The sequence below is a fragment of the Nyctereutes procyonoides genome, unplaced genomic scaffold (genome assembly GCF_905146905.1).
Source record: "Nyctereutes procyonoides isolate TBG_1078 unplaced genomic scaffold, NYPRO_anot_genome, whole genome shotgun sequence".
Taxonomy (NCBI): domain Eukaryota; kingdom Metazoa; phylum Chordata; class Mammalia; order Carnivora; family Canidae; genus Nyctereutes; species Nyctereutes procyonoides.
Window position 1 is genome coordinate 34,733,101 of NW_026575030.1, and position 14,993 is coordinate 34,748,093.

Sequence of the window (14,993 nt, forward strand, 5' to 3'; positions counted from 1 at the left end):
CAGGTGGATATATGAAGCAAGAGCACTATTATTTTGTGATTAACCATATTACTCTATTTTTAACCCCTGACTAATATGGTTAACATTATAGGTTAAATCTATTTGAGAACACTTTACAACTGTCTCAAAGTTAAAAATAAATATAGCTTGCATAATTAATGGTTCAAGAAGAGGACAAAGAATATTTTACAAAATCACCTAAGTTTAAAGACTAATTATGGTTAAATATTAAAATTCCTTTAAGATATGACATATTCTTCATTAAGAATTAAATTTTTAAAGTCTGGTCTCCTTGTAGGATCAACCATTATTCATATTATTTTATTTCACTAAGGTTCACTAAGCCTCTAGGTATGTAACTATTTTTTATTCATGTCTAGGCTAGAATCAACTGCACACTTGTACTGCAATATGAAACTGCATGAAAAACCATCCATGCTTTTTTTATATCAATCACTTTATCTCATATAACATTCTTAATATCAGTGCCCTGAAGCATTTTAAATATTCATGTGGACATGTTAAGATGCCTTCAAGTTTTAAGATAAGTAGATTATCTATATAACCTAAAGGAATTATTCTAATTCTAAAAAAAAAAAAAGCCACACAAATCACTGAACAAATCATAAATCTTTCCTTCATAACATTTCCCAGATCTACAACACAGGAACACTTTTTACTCCTCTTATGAGAATAACCTAATAATAATATAACGTTCTGTGCTTATGTACTACTTTTCTAATAATTATCAGTTCATTCATCTTTTTGACAACCTTGAATAATAAACAGGGAAACATCATTTCTATTTCATATAGAGGAAACTGAGGCAAAGAAGCCAAAAGAAATTTGTCAAAGGTCAGAGTTTATCTACAACTAAATTAAATGAAAACAGAATTTTTTTAAAAAATGGGGCAACTTAATCAGTGTTCTTTCCAACTAAAAGTAGTCATGGGTTGTTTAACCACTGAAAATGGAAGGGACAAATAAGGTTTGTACAGTAGATAAAAACAGATTTGGATTGAGGCCCACAACCTGTCACAGGCTATGCTGCAGTAACAAAGAAATACTAAAATCTTAGTGGCTTAACACAACCAACCTTATTTTTCTCTTATTATCAGTGAAAGCTAGACTGTTCTCCTCAACAGCTCTCCTTCAAGTTGTGACTTAAGGATCTATGCTCCTGCCATTATGTACCTATACATCTAGAACACAAGGTCACCACAGAAGGGAAAAGGAAGCTGGGGGATAGGATCATGTAGGGTATTTTAAGTGCAAGTCCTGAAACCAGCTTAAATCAATTCTAACCATATCCTATTGTCCAGAAGTTAATCTCTATGCTCCCAACAGAAGACAAGAAAATATAGTACTGTGTGCCCGGAAGAGGAAAATGAAACAAAATTTGGTAAGAATCATAACACTGCCTCCATCATACGCTACTAGTATGTGAGCAAGAAGTTCATAAAATATGCTTTATAATGTGTTAGGTCAAGTTTCAGAAGAACCTGTGTCTGATCCCACTTGTGGTATAGTTCTTAATTTTATTTTAGCCAAATCTCTTAACTCACAGGACTGCAGTTTACTTGAATGCGAAACAAGAAATAGGTAAGATTTGATCACTATGGTATTGCATACAATAATAATAGCTATTTACCGAATGTTTGCCAGGTGCTTTGTGCTGTGCTACATTCTTTAAATCCTAATCTCATGACATCCTAAGCTTAACTTTTAAAATTCTGTAATGCTAAGGAGGAAAGGCAATTTAAAATCTTGACATCAAGATAAGAAGCTTTTGCACAGCAAAGGATACAGTCAACAAAACTAAAAGACAACCTACAGAATGGGAGAAGATATTTGCAAATGACCTATCAGATACAGGGCTAGTTTCCAAGATCTATAAAGAACTTATTAAACTCAACACCAAAGAAACAAACAATCCAATCATGAAATGGGCAAAAGACAAGAACAGAAATCTCACAGAGGAAGACATAGACATGACCAATATGCACATGAGAAAATGCTCTGCATCACTTGCCATCAGGGAAATACAAATCAAAACCACAATGAGATACCACCTCACACCAGTGAGAATGGGGAAAATTAACAAGGCAGGAAACCACAAATGTTGGAGAGGATGCGGAGAAAAGGGAACCCTCTTACACTGTTGGTGGGAATGTGAACTGGTACAGCCACTCTGGAAAACTGTGTGGAGGTTCCTTAAAGAGTTAAAAATAGACCTGCCCTACAACCCAGCAATTGCACTGCTGGGGATTTAGCCCAAAGATACAGATGCAATGAAACGCCAGGACACCTGCACCCCAATGTTTATAGCAGCAATGTCCACAATAGCCAAACTGTGAAAGGAGCCTCGGTGTCCATCGAAAGATGAATGGATAAAGAAGATGTGGTTTATGTATACAGTGGAATATTACTCAGCCATTAGAAATGACAAATACCCACCATTTGCTTTGACATGGATGGAACTGGAGGGTATTATGCTGAGTGAAATGAGTCAATCGGAGAAGGACAAACATTATATATTCTTATTCATTTGGGGAATATAAATAATAGTGAAAGGGAATAGAAGGGAAGGGAGAAGAAATGGGTAAGAAATATCAGAAAGGGAGACAGAACGTAAAGACTCCTAACTCTGGGAAATGAACTAGGGGTGTTGGAATGGGAGGAGGGCGGGGGGTGGGGGTGAATGGGTGACGGGCACTGAGGGGGCACTTGACAGGATGAGCACTGGGTGTTATTCTGTATGTTGGCAAATTGAACACCAATAAAAAATAAATTAATTATTAAAAAAATAAAATAAAATAAAATCATGATATCAGATTATAAGAAAGAGTAAAAGAAATCAATGTTGAACAGTGCTTACAAGTACAAGGAAACAGAGAATTAGCACAGGATATCAGGAATGTTAGATATCAGGAATGGTCTGGTTAAGAATGGGAAAGACACGGGATCCCTGGGTGGCGCAGCGGTTTGGCGCCTGCCTTTGGCCCAGGGCGCGATCCTGGAGACCCGGGATCGAATCCCATGTCAGGCTCCCGGTGCATGGAGCCTGCTTCTCCCTCTGCCTGTGTCTCTGCCTCTCTCTCTTTCTCTCTCTGTGACTATCATAAATAAATAAAAATTAAAAAAAAATTAAAAAAAAAAGAATGGGAAAGACTAGATCTCACTAGACAAAAAAGAAATGATAGTAAATTGATGAAAGCCCCTTGTTGAAAATCACCATTTTTCCCTCTTTATTTCTCTAAGTCCTGGCTTACTCTTCCTTCTCTTCACTGAAAAAAAAATTCTCTGTTGGGCATCTACAACATACAATCCTTACATATCATTTGATTAGAAACAAGAAAATTCAGGATGATTTTCAAGGTTCCTAATTTCTTTGACATATAAACTATATTCATAAGGGTTCTCCAGAGAAAGAGAACAGATAGGATATATATAGATATATACAAAAGAAAGTTCATTATATAGTAATCAAATTATGGAGACCAAGAAGTTACACAACCTACCATCTACAAGTCAGAGAACCAGGAAACTAGTGGTGTCATTCAGCTGAATTTGAAGACCTGAGAACCAGAGAAGCTGAGATTGTTAAGCTCCAATTCTAGTCCTAAAGTCTGAATCAATGGCACTGATGTCTATGGGTGGGAGAAGATGGATGTTCCACCTCAAGCAAATTTTTCCTTATTCTTCCTTTTTTTTTCCTTTTTCCCTATTAAGATCCTCAATGGATTAAATAATACCTACTTGCAACAGTACAGGCAATCTTCTTTACTTAGTCTACCAATCCAAATGCTAATCTCTTTCAAAAACATCCTGTTTTATCAGCTATCCTTTAGCCCAGTCAGGCTGACACATATAATTATCATTGCCTTTAGAAATTGACTTTGGGGACAATAACATCAGCTGTACAAAAAATGCCTTGCAATAGCTTTTACTGAGACTGTTGTAAAGTGAATAGAATTTGTTTCATGACTATTCATAAATCAAAAGCTTCTTGTATTAGAGAACTGCATTCTCAAGATCTCTGGCTATTCATCACTCACTGGTTTCAAACAATGCTATTAAGCTATACTACTCAAAACAGTACAGTACTGACACAAAAATAAACATGTAGATCAAAGGGACTGAATACAGAGTCCAGAAATAAACCCGTACCTACACGGTCAATTAATCTTTGACAAAGGAGGCAAGAATGTACAATGGGAAAAGGCAGTCTCTTTGACAAATGGTGCTAGGAAAACTGGACAGCTACATGCAAAAGAATGACACTGGACCACTTTCTTACACTATTTACAAAAATAAACTCAAAATGGTTTAAAATACTTGAATGAAAGACCTGAAAACAGAATGCCTAGAAGAAAACACAGACAGTAAGCTCTTTGACATAGGTCTTGACAGTAATTTTTTTTTGGATATGTCTCTTCAGACAAGGGCAACAAAAGCAGAAATTAAACAAATGGAACAATATCAAATTAAAAAGCTTTTACACAATGAAGGAAACTATCAACAAAATGAAAAGGCAACCTACTGAATGGGAGAAGATATTTGCAAATAATAAATCCAATAAGGATCTAATATCTAAAGAACTTATACAACTTAATATCAAGAAAACAACCCAATTAAAAATGAGCTCCAAAAAAATCCAAAAAAAATTTTTTCCAAGGAAGATATACAGATGGCCAATAGACATATGAAAAGATGCTCAATATCACTCATAATCAGGGAAATGAAAATCACATCTATGTAATACATCTATAAGAATGGGAGGCATCAAGAAGACAAGAAATAACAAGTGTTGGTGAGAATGTGAGGAAAAGGCAACACTCTTGCACTCTTAGTGAGAAGGTAAATTTGTGTTGCCACCATGGAAAATTGCATGGAGTTCCACAAAAAAATCAGAAACAGAACTCCCATACAATCCAGCAATTCCACTTCTGAGTAGCCATCCAAAGAAAACAAAGAAAAAAATACACAATTCAAAAATATATATGTACCACTTTGCTCACTGCAGCATTACTTACTATAGCAAAGGTATAGAAGAAACCTAAATATCCATCAATAGATGAATGGATAAAGGACATATGTGTGGGTTGGGTGTGTGTATGTATATATACACCCATACATACCATGAAACCATTACTCAGATCATTAAAAAGGAATGAAATCTTGTCATTTGAAACAACATGTATGGACCTAGACAGGTATTATTCTAAGTGAAATAAATCAGGATGATAAATATTGTATGATTTCATTTATATGTGGAATCTAAAAATACAAAATAAATGAAGAAACAAAACAGACTTCTAGAAACAAAGAATGAATTAGTGGCTGCCTGAGAGTAAGAGAGAAAGGGAACAAGTGAAATAGGTAAAAAAGATTAAGAAGTACAAACTTTCAGGCATAAAATAAGTCACAGAAATAAAATGTACAGTGTAAGCAATATAGTCAATAATATTGCAACAACTTTACATGTGCCATATGATAACTAGGCCTATCATAGTGATCATTTCCAAATATGTAAAAACATCAAATCACCGGGACGCCAGAGTGGCTCAGTGGTTGAGCGTCTGCCTTCAGCTCAGGGCACGATCCTGGAGTTCCAGGATCGAGTCCCACTTCGGGCTCCTTGTTTGGAGCCTGCTTCTCCTCCATCTGCCTATGTCTCTGCCTCTCTCTCTTGGTCTCTTATGAATAAATAAATAAAATATTTTTTAAAAAGAATCAAATCACCATCTTGTATGCCTGAAACCAATACAATAACTGTATGTCAATTTTAATTCAATTTTTAAAAAGAAAAAAAAACGGAAAACAACGAAAACAAACACAAAAACACTGCTATTTTTAGTTCTAAAAAACATTACTGGGAACATGGAAACAGAGTTGTCCATCAACCATCAGGCTATTCCCCAGTGTAAACTGGTATATAATTTTCTCTTAATGACTTTTTTCCTCAAAATGCTACAATGGAAGTAGATCCCTGTCAGATGAAGGCCACCTCAGAATGTCTAGCCTTGGAATCTACTATCTTATTAAGGAATGAAAAAATCAGTTTAAATATTTACATTTTTTTTTTCCTACTCAGATTTAACAAAGCAGAGAAGAAAGGTGATTTATTTCTGGAAGAAAAAATGTCCCTGGGCAGTCCGAGTGGCTCAGCGGTTTAGCGCCACCTTCGGCCCAGGGTGTGATCCTGGAGACCTGGGATGGAGTCCCACGTCAGGCTCCCTGCATGGATCCTGTTTCTCCCTCTGCCTGTGTCTCTGCCTCCCTCTCTATATATATCTCTTATGAATAAATAAATAAAACCCTTTAAAAAAAAAAGAAAAAATCCCAAAATGCTTTTAATGGACACCTTAAATAGGTCCCACTAATAATGTTTTAAGTTACTAATGAATTGAATTTATTCTTCATGCTAGTAGCCAAGCAATGATAAATAATTGCATTAAAGCCTTTCTCTGACCTCAAAAATCCAAGACTTCACTCAACTCAGAGACTGTTTGAAGTGTCAAAATGATCCCCATCACCTCTGATATAAAGCAGGTTTGATTCTGAGAAACTCCCAGGTTCTTAATTAACTGCAATCAAATCAGTCAAACCTTCATCAGCATTCAACTGCTATTATCTTCTAGCTAGAGATTATTTTATCTCTCCCAAAAAGAAACAAATACTATTTTGTTACACAGAAATACCTTTAATCTTGCCAAGTACCTGAAGAAAGATATTTCCTATTAAAACTCTTAACTGTATGTACTCAGAAGTTTTGCTTTCTTAAAGACAGTATAAAATGCAAAGACAATTCTGAATTTTTATACACTCTATGCACTGTAATTTTAAACTACACTATGAAACAATATTTCTAGATACATTGCATTAAAAACTCAATGCATTAATTAAAATGTTTCTAGGCCTTAAAAGTTTTAAACAATGATTTCCTGAATCATTTATAGTTTGAATGTATGTATATTAAAAATATACAGGCTATAAATGAATGATGTCTTACTTAAAGCATTTGTGTCAGTAAGGTACCTTACTCTAAACCAAATGGTTCAAAGTGGTTCTCACCTGATGGTTCTCAACCTGAACTTCAGAACACAGATGAACCTAGAGGGCACTATGCTATGTGAATTGAGCCAGACAGAACAAAGACATACTGCATGGTATCACACGTGCAATCTAAAAAATAAAAGTTGAACTCACAGAAACAGAGTAGAAGGATGGTAGTTGCCAGGGACTAGACGTTGGATGAAACCTCTGGTAAAATGACATAAACTGTCAGTCATAAGATGACTTCGTTCTTTTATTTTTTTTAATATTTTTTAGATGAGTTAGTTCCAAGGATCTAACACATATCATGGTGACATGTGTTGTAGAACTGGAATTTGCTAAGAGAGTTGGATTTCAAGTGTTCTCCCCACTTCAGAAAAAAAAATAACTACATGAGACAATGGATGTAGTAAGTAATGATGATTGGGTGAACCTTTTCATAATGTATACACATATCAAACCATCACATTGTGTACTATAAATACATTACAATTTTATTCACCAAATATACTTCAATAAAGATGGGGGAAAACTTTTTTTTTTTTAATTCAACAAGGAGACTTATAAACTCTGATGCTCAGACCAAATAAATCAGAACCTCTTTGGGTAGGACCAAGGAATCAGTATTTTTTCAGCCTCCCCCAGGAGAGTCTAATGTCCCTGTGAAGTTGAGAAATATGGCTGTAACAGATGAGCATATAAGGTTAGTAAGTTTGTTATTTAACAATATGAATTTTAGGGGAAAATAGGTATTTAATTCCTAAACATGCCATCATGAGCCTAATCTGTAGAGCAATTTCCCACCATTTACCATATCTCATCAATGAACTGCTTACAGAAAGCCTGTTTTCATTTCCTATTCCATTCTGAATGTGCTGAAAGCAATTCAGATTTTCTTTTACTACACAATACCATGTATTTAATTAGCATACAAAGCTAAAATCAGCAAAGATGTTAGCCTTTCTGACTAGTGTATTGAATCTTGGGATGCCAAGGGGGAAAGTTATCAGACTTCAGAATATCTTTTCCATTCCCTCTCCTCGTTTATTCCCCATGGAGCTCTGTGAGAGCCCTTACAATTTACTTTTGCACTAACGAGGGTAAAGTGCCTGAGCTGCACATTCCATCACACCCACTGCAAACTTAACAACAGGATTTACGATGTGTATGTGTGCCAGAATGTCTCTAATGCTCAGGCTCACTCATCCCAAGCCTTAAATTGGCTCTCTCGGTGCTATTTTAATCTGTACAGACCCAATCACACACAGCGTACAAATGGTTCAAAGAAATGCACATAATAAAGTGGCAGAGGATGCAGTTTCTGTCAAGAATACCATTGTTAACTATGACTGAAAAGACATGAATCCTGCTAAAGATATGAAACATTTTTATGCCTATTGAATTCTGGAGGGAAGAAATATCCAAAAGGTAAAATTTGAATCCCTCTGGGAGTTCCAGAGACCTTCTCAATAAAAAGACACCTACAAATAATGATATGCAGTAGTAAATCCATTTTACAGGTTAATAAGCAAAGGCTACAAGGGTTACAACAGGCCACATATAATGAGTTGAATCATCACTTAGATCTGTAGGGGTCCTTGACCAGTGGATTGAACATGTCCTTTTTGCTTTTCCTCATCTACTCCGATAAAGTCACTATCCTATGCCTAAAAACTGACAGTTTGATAAGCAAAAGAATATTGATTTGGCTCTTCACCAAAGGCCCAAGAAAGCTGGGTGCCCAGTTTTGTACCTAAGAACAAAAAGCAGGTACATTACATAGGAGCAGCTCATTTTATTTTTCCTATCCTACAGCAACCTTTTCCATTGGAGTCTTTAAAGGGCATTCTAGCAGTTAGAAATTCTAGCACTTAACAACTGATGGGACAGGGGTTTAGAACAATCAGATTAAACAAGGAGCTGCTTCCTCCTACCCCCTGCCATTCCAAGGTCTACCTCTTTAGTTTCTAAATAGGGAGGCAATTTTAACGGTCTTAGAACCCTTAAGGACCCACCAAGGGACTTTGTGGCAAGGATATATCCAGAGGACATGGGTTGATACATAACATTTGGTACAGAAATATTTCAATATCTCAGTGACTGGTCTGGCTCTCCTGAGTGGATATTATCCTTAACTCGAATACCTGGGATTCTACAATTCTATCATTGATCTGATTGATCAGATATTTGGATTTTTTTGCCTGATAATTTTTATCTTGGTTATATATGGCATTATTCCCTCTTAAGATTTTTAAAATCCTCACAAAAATTAATGGGCAAGAGAAACAAAGAGAGACGTGGTAGAGAGGGTGGGAAGGAAGGAGACTGAACAAGAGAGAGACAGGGAGGCTGGTATATTTAGACAATGATTCCAATTACATCAACAACCCCCTCCTCAACCTTTCCTAATATTCCAGGCTTGCAAAGGACATGCAGCCACAGGTTTCTGCCACTCACAATCAGTCCTTCCATTTATCAATTTTACCTTGCACAGTAGTCGGCAGAATAGAATACAAATGCAAAGATACAGGAATAATGATAATCTGAGCACAGCCTCTCCTAGATAGTAATGACTGTTGGCTGGAGCAGGTGCTGAGATGCAATAAAATTCATGTTAAGCAGCATTCCTATTCTGTAGTCTATCAGGTGTGCTAAGATATCTCTTGGTGGCATGTGGCAAACCATCAGTCAATTCTATTTGCTATTCAATGAGCATAAAAGGAAATGTGCTCTGTCACAAGCAAAACCATGTCCTGGGCCAATTCTGCTGGATGCCATGAGGTTAACTCAACTTCCTAGCATTCTCTGATTGAGTTGTGAGATGTCTGAATCCCATGGCTATCTGATCGTGATTTCTGCATCTTTTACGCTATTAACCTTTATTCAATCCAATTGCAAAATGCTCCTTTTTTATTTGGTCTCAAACTGAATTTAATAACTGTTGCCAGACTGACAGTCTGAAAGATTGACCCATGTAGCTCTGGCCAATGATATCCTTAGGAATATTCAGATAGGGAGGGCCAAGACAGCGTTATTAACAGAGGCTACGGGAAGCTCCCCATACCCCTTAAATTATTTCTGCTTCTTTAGCTAGGAATCCACTCCAAGGAGATGTCATACCTTTTAGTTTAAGGTTTCATCCCCTTCAAAAATGTTTACCCTGTTCAAATGAATGACTCTAAACTCTATCAGTCATTTAAACCACAATGAAATTGAGTTATCAGATCCTTTCCTCAAAAAAGGCTTCTGTAAGTAAAGGGATGAGAAATATATGAAGATTCTTACGACCTGATAGATAAGCATGCCTGAGAAAGAAGATGAATGGATGAGAAGAAAAAAAAAAAGGCTGTCGTCTCACCCGCATTTTTTGCCAAAATGGCCTTGTGCCTAGCTCTGATTAAAGCAGAATACTGCCTTTCCCCAGCTAAAACAACTTCATCTATAGTCCTTCTCCAAAGAGACTCATTATACAGGATATTGTTTCATACTGTGATAGAGAAGGGTAGTTGCTTTCCACATGCATTCTCCCCTTTTTCCCTAGTAAATAGCATGGTTATTTGTTTTTTTTTTTTTTTGTTCTGTTTTGTTTTTAGCATGGCACACTGCTCCTCAGAATTAAAGCACAGACTTTCTAGAATCCCTTAACAGCTATGTATAGTCCATGATTATGTCTGGTCAATAAACCTTAAGTGTCTGGGACTTCCAGGAAGGCTGCCAAAAGGGAAGGGGCTACTTTGTTGTCTCCTATTACTTCTGCTACTAGCCTGACCTTAATGGCTAAAGTTTTAGCCATCAGCTTTTATTCCACAGTCATTAAAATCATCCTTCATTTACTTCTTATTCCTTGACCCCTTTCTCACACACCTTATTGTCTTATAACCTTGAGAAACTCACATCTTCACTGGCTCTGCACTTGCATCCACACAACTAAACTGAAGTGCAGAAAAGATACAAAACGAAAATGTAGGCATCTTAAATGATGCCTACAGTCTCTATTTCAAATTACTTATTTTTAAAATTGTGCTACAGGGTGCCTGGATGGCTCAGTCAGTTGAGCATCCAACTCATGGATTGGAGGAAAGAGCCCCAAGCCAGGCTCCATGCTCAGCAAGGAGTCTGCTTCAAGATTCTCTCTCTCTGCCCCTCCCCCTGCTCATGTGCTAGAGAGCATGTGTGCATGTTCTCTCTCTCCCTAAAATAAATAAATTTTTAAAATTGTGCTAGAATACATGTAACAAAATTTACCATTTTTACCAATTTAAATTTAATTTTTTAATAATTTAAATTCACTAATTTGCCATTTTTCAGTGTATAGTTATGTAGCACTAAGTACATTCACACTGTTGTACAACCATCACCACCATCCATCTCCAGAACTTTTTTTAACCTGCAAAATTGAAACTCTCTACCTACTAAGCAATAACTCCCTGCACTCCTCACCCCAGGCCTGACCACCACTATTCTACTTTCTATCTTTGTGGTTACAATGGGGATTATATTTAACATCCTAAAGGCATAATATTATAATTTGAATTTATAACAGTTTAACTTCAATAATATACAAAAAGTCTGCTCTTATACGGCTCCATCCCTACTACCTTTTACTCTCGGGTGTTATAAACTACATCTTGATGCACTGTGTGTCTGAAAACATAGACAGTAATTATTCATGTTATCATTAGTTTCTTAAATATTATAGAAAACAAAAAGCGTAGTTACAAACTGAAGTTACAGTAATACAGCTTATATAATTGTTCATGTAATACCTTTACCAAAGATCTTTATTTTTTTCATGCGATTTTGAGTTACTATCCAGTGTCTTTCCATTTCAGTTAAAGGCTTCCCTTTAGCATAAACTTTTGTTTATCCAGAAATGTCTTAATTTCTCCCTCACTTTTTAAAGGACAGTTTTGCCAGGACTCTTGGTTAACAGTTTTTATCCTTCAGCAATTTGAATATATCAGTGCACTGTCATCTGACCTCCAAGTTTTCTAACAAAAATATGCTGATTATCATCTTGGGGATCCTCTTGTATATGATGAGTCACATCTCTCTTACTGATTTCCAGATTCTCTCTGGCTTTGACTTTCAATGTTTTTCTATTTTTATTGCAAAGTGCTTCATTGCAGGTATCTCTGAATCTATTGTTTAGAGTTGCTGAATTTCTTGAATGTTTCTATTTATGTCTTTCATCAAATTTTGGATGTTTCTGGACATCATTTCTTCAAACAATCTCTTCTCCTTTCTCTCTCTTTCTCCTTCTGGGATTCCAACAATGTACATATTGGCTCACTTAATGATGTCCCAAAAGTCTTTTAGGTTCTATTAACTTTCTTCAATCTTTTTACTTTCTGTACCTGATTTAATTATTTCACTTGCCCATCTTATCATCAAGTTCACCAATTCTTCTGGATGCTCAAATCTCCTTTTGAATCCTTCTAATGAAGTTTTGATTTCAGTTACCATAATTTTCAGCTCCAGAATTTTAGTTCCTTTTTTATCTCTTTATTGAGATTTTGTTCATATATTGCTTTCTTGACTTTGTTCACATTGTTTAGCTCTTTGAGTAGCTTTAAGACGGTTTTTGCCTAGTGAGTCTGCCATCTACTCTTTCTCAAGGGCAGTTCCTATTGATTTATATTTCTCCTTTGAATTGGTCATACTTTCCTATTTCTTTGTATGTCCTTTGGTTCTTTGCTGAAAACTTACATTTTAATCTTATGTGGTAACTGTAGAAAACAGATTCTCTCTCTTCTCTTGGGCTTGCTAGGTTTTTTGTTTTGTTTTGTTTTGTTTTGCTTGTTGTACAGTGTCCTTATGACAGAGATCAGTTTGGAGTATAAACTGAAGGTCTTCTCAAGTCTTTTCTGGGGGCAGACATGGTGACTCTAAATTCCTGTATATATGTAGTTGCTTCTGAGTTGATATCATGGTCCTTAAATATATGGCTCCCAAAGGGTAAAGAGAGCAAAGTGAGACAGGGAATTCTCTTAAATCCCGTGGAAGTCAGTTCAGCTGTCAGAGGTAGTACCTATAACAATGGGAGGAGAGGTGTGCAACAATGGCTACCTGGCTCTATGTCTGCACCTCTACAATCAGATGCAGCAATTAGCAGTCAGAGCTCAAACCCTTGGTATCTTGACAGACAGGATTCTTATTGTTCACAGTGGCTCCTGCAAATAGAATGCAAGTTGCTTCTGGAATGTGTGCACTGTCCCCTGCCATCGGGTGGGGGATGACAGATGGTAGCCACCACTGAACTAAGACCTGAATTTGACTGAAGTCAACCACAATTTACTGTCTAAGCCATCACCCCAAAGTTCAAGATTTCAGAAGACACCAGAGTTCCAAAATAATTACATCAAATAGATTCTGGCACAGAATGGTCTATGCAGGGAGATAGATTTCTGGCGCTTCCTACTCTACCAGCTTCCATCCGACTCCTCCATGACTACTCATTCTTAAATTTATGCACGAGTTGTATATTTCTTTAGTTAATGCATTCTTCCACTCATGTATACACTAAGTTACGTGTTCTTTCTTCTCAAGCCTATGGCACCCCCTCCCCCATATTTAATAAGGTTGTCACCTTATTTTTTATTTGACTGACAAAATAGATTTAATCAAAAGAACATTTCTGCATGCTCTCACCACTTACACAAAAGCATTTGCACCAAGGCATTTTGTCTTCTCTCCAGATGAGCCCACCACTTCAAAACCCGAGATTCCACCTCCCTCCTCTTTTCAGACATTGCTCCCGGAATCCAGGAGTTTTTTTTTTTTTCCCCTCTCTTCTACCATCATTTTTTTCTTTCTACTAGAACTTTCCTATTAGCATAAAAAATGTTGATTTTTTTCTTTCATCACTTAAAAGAGGAGGACCCTCCTCCCCTTTACCCCACCCTCTCCCACTATCCATTAATCCACATTTATTTTTTGTTTCATAGAAAAAGTCATTAAGAGAATTTCTATACTCATTCTCTATGATTTCATTACCCCATTCTTGGTAAATCTTCTCCAATTAGAATTTAACTCCTTCCATTCTACTTAAACTATTATCACCAAAGACTTTCACATTGCCTGATTCAATGGCCAATTCCCCACCAATTTTCTAACTGACCAATTAGTTGCACTGAACACAGATGATTACATTCCCCTCCTCAAAAATCTCTCTGTCTCTCAGAACTCCTCCTCAGTCTCCTTTGCTACTCCCTCCTTATTTCTTCTTCCTCTAAATTTTGGGCCAAGGTTCAGTCTTGTGTCATTCCTAAATTCATTTCCATTGACAGCTAATCTAGTCTCATGACTTTCACCATAATCTATGTATTTATGGTCCTGAATGTGTATTCCCATCTTGGACCTCTCCTGTGAACTCCAAACTTATATAACCAATTGTTTATACACATCTCCAATTGGAGAATATAGTAGTTTGTGTCCAACCAGGAGACAGAAATCATGCAGTAAGCTAAAAAGGGAAGTTTCAAATAAAGAATCACGAGCTTTTATAAAAGAGCAACTGAGACACATATAGTATCTCAGGACAAGGTATCTCTGGTGTCCTAAAGAGCGTACCCAACAAAAGGCAAACTTGGAACTGAGACCAACTGAGACCAAACTGAGACCTTCTCAGACCTTGTTGGAGAAAGTGTGGTTCAGGCTACCAGATGGTAAAGAGGACCATAACTAGTCTGGAGTTGCTAGACAAGCAATAAGCTACTCTTTGGAGGACAGGTGGGAGCAGATAATCAGCAGGCAACGACCTGCAGAGAGAGTCAGGACATGAACAGAAGAAGAGTATGGGGGCTCTGGTTTCCACAACAAAGATGACTGCAAAATAGTTAACTGGCAGACTAAAAATGCAATGTTATAAAGAGGCCAAATTCTGGTTCCAGTGCTAAAAGAGCTCCACTAGATATCCTCATACTCATGCCTCT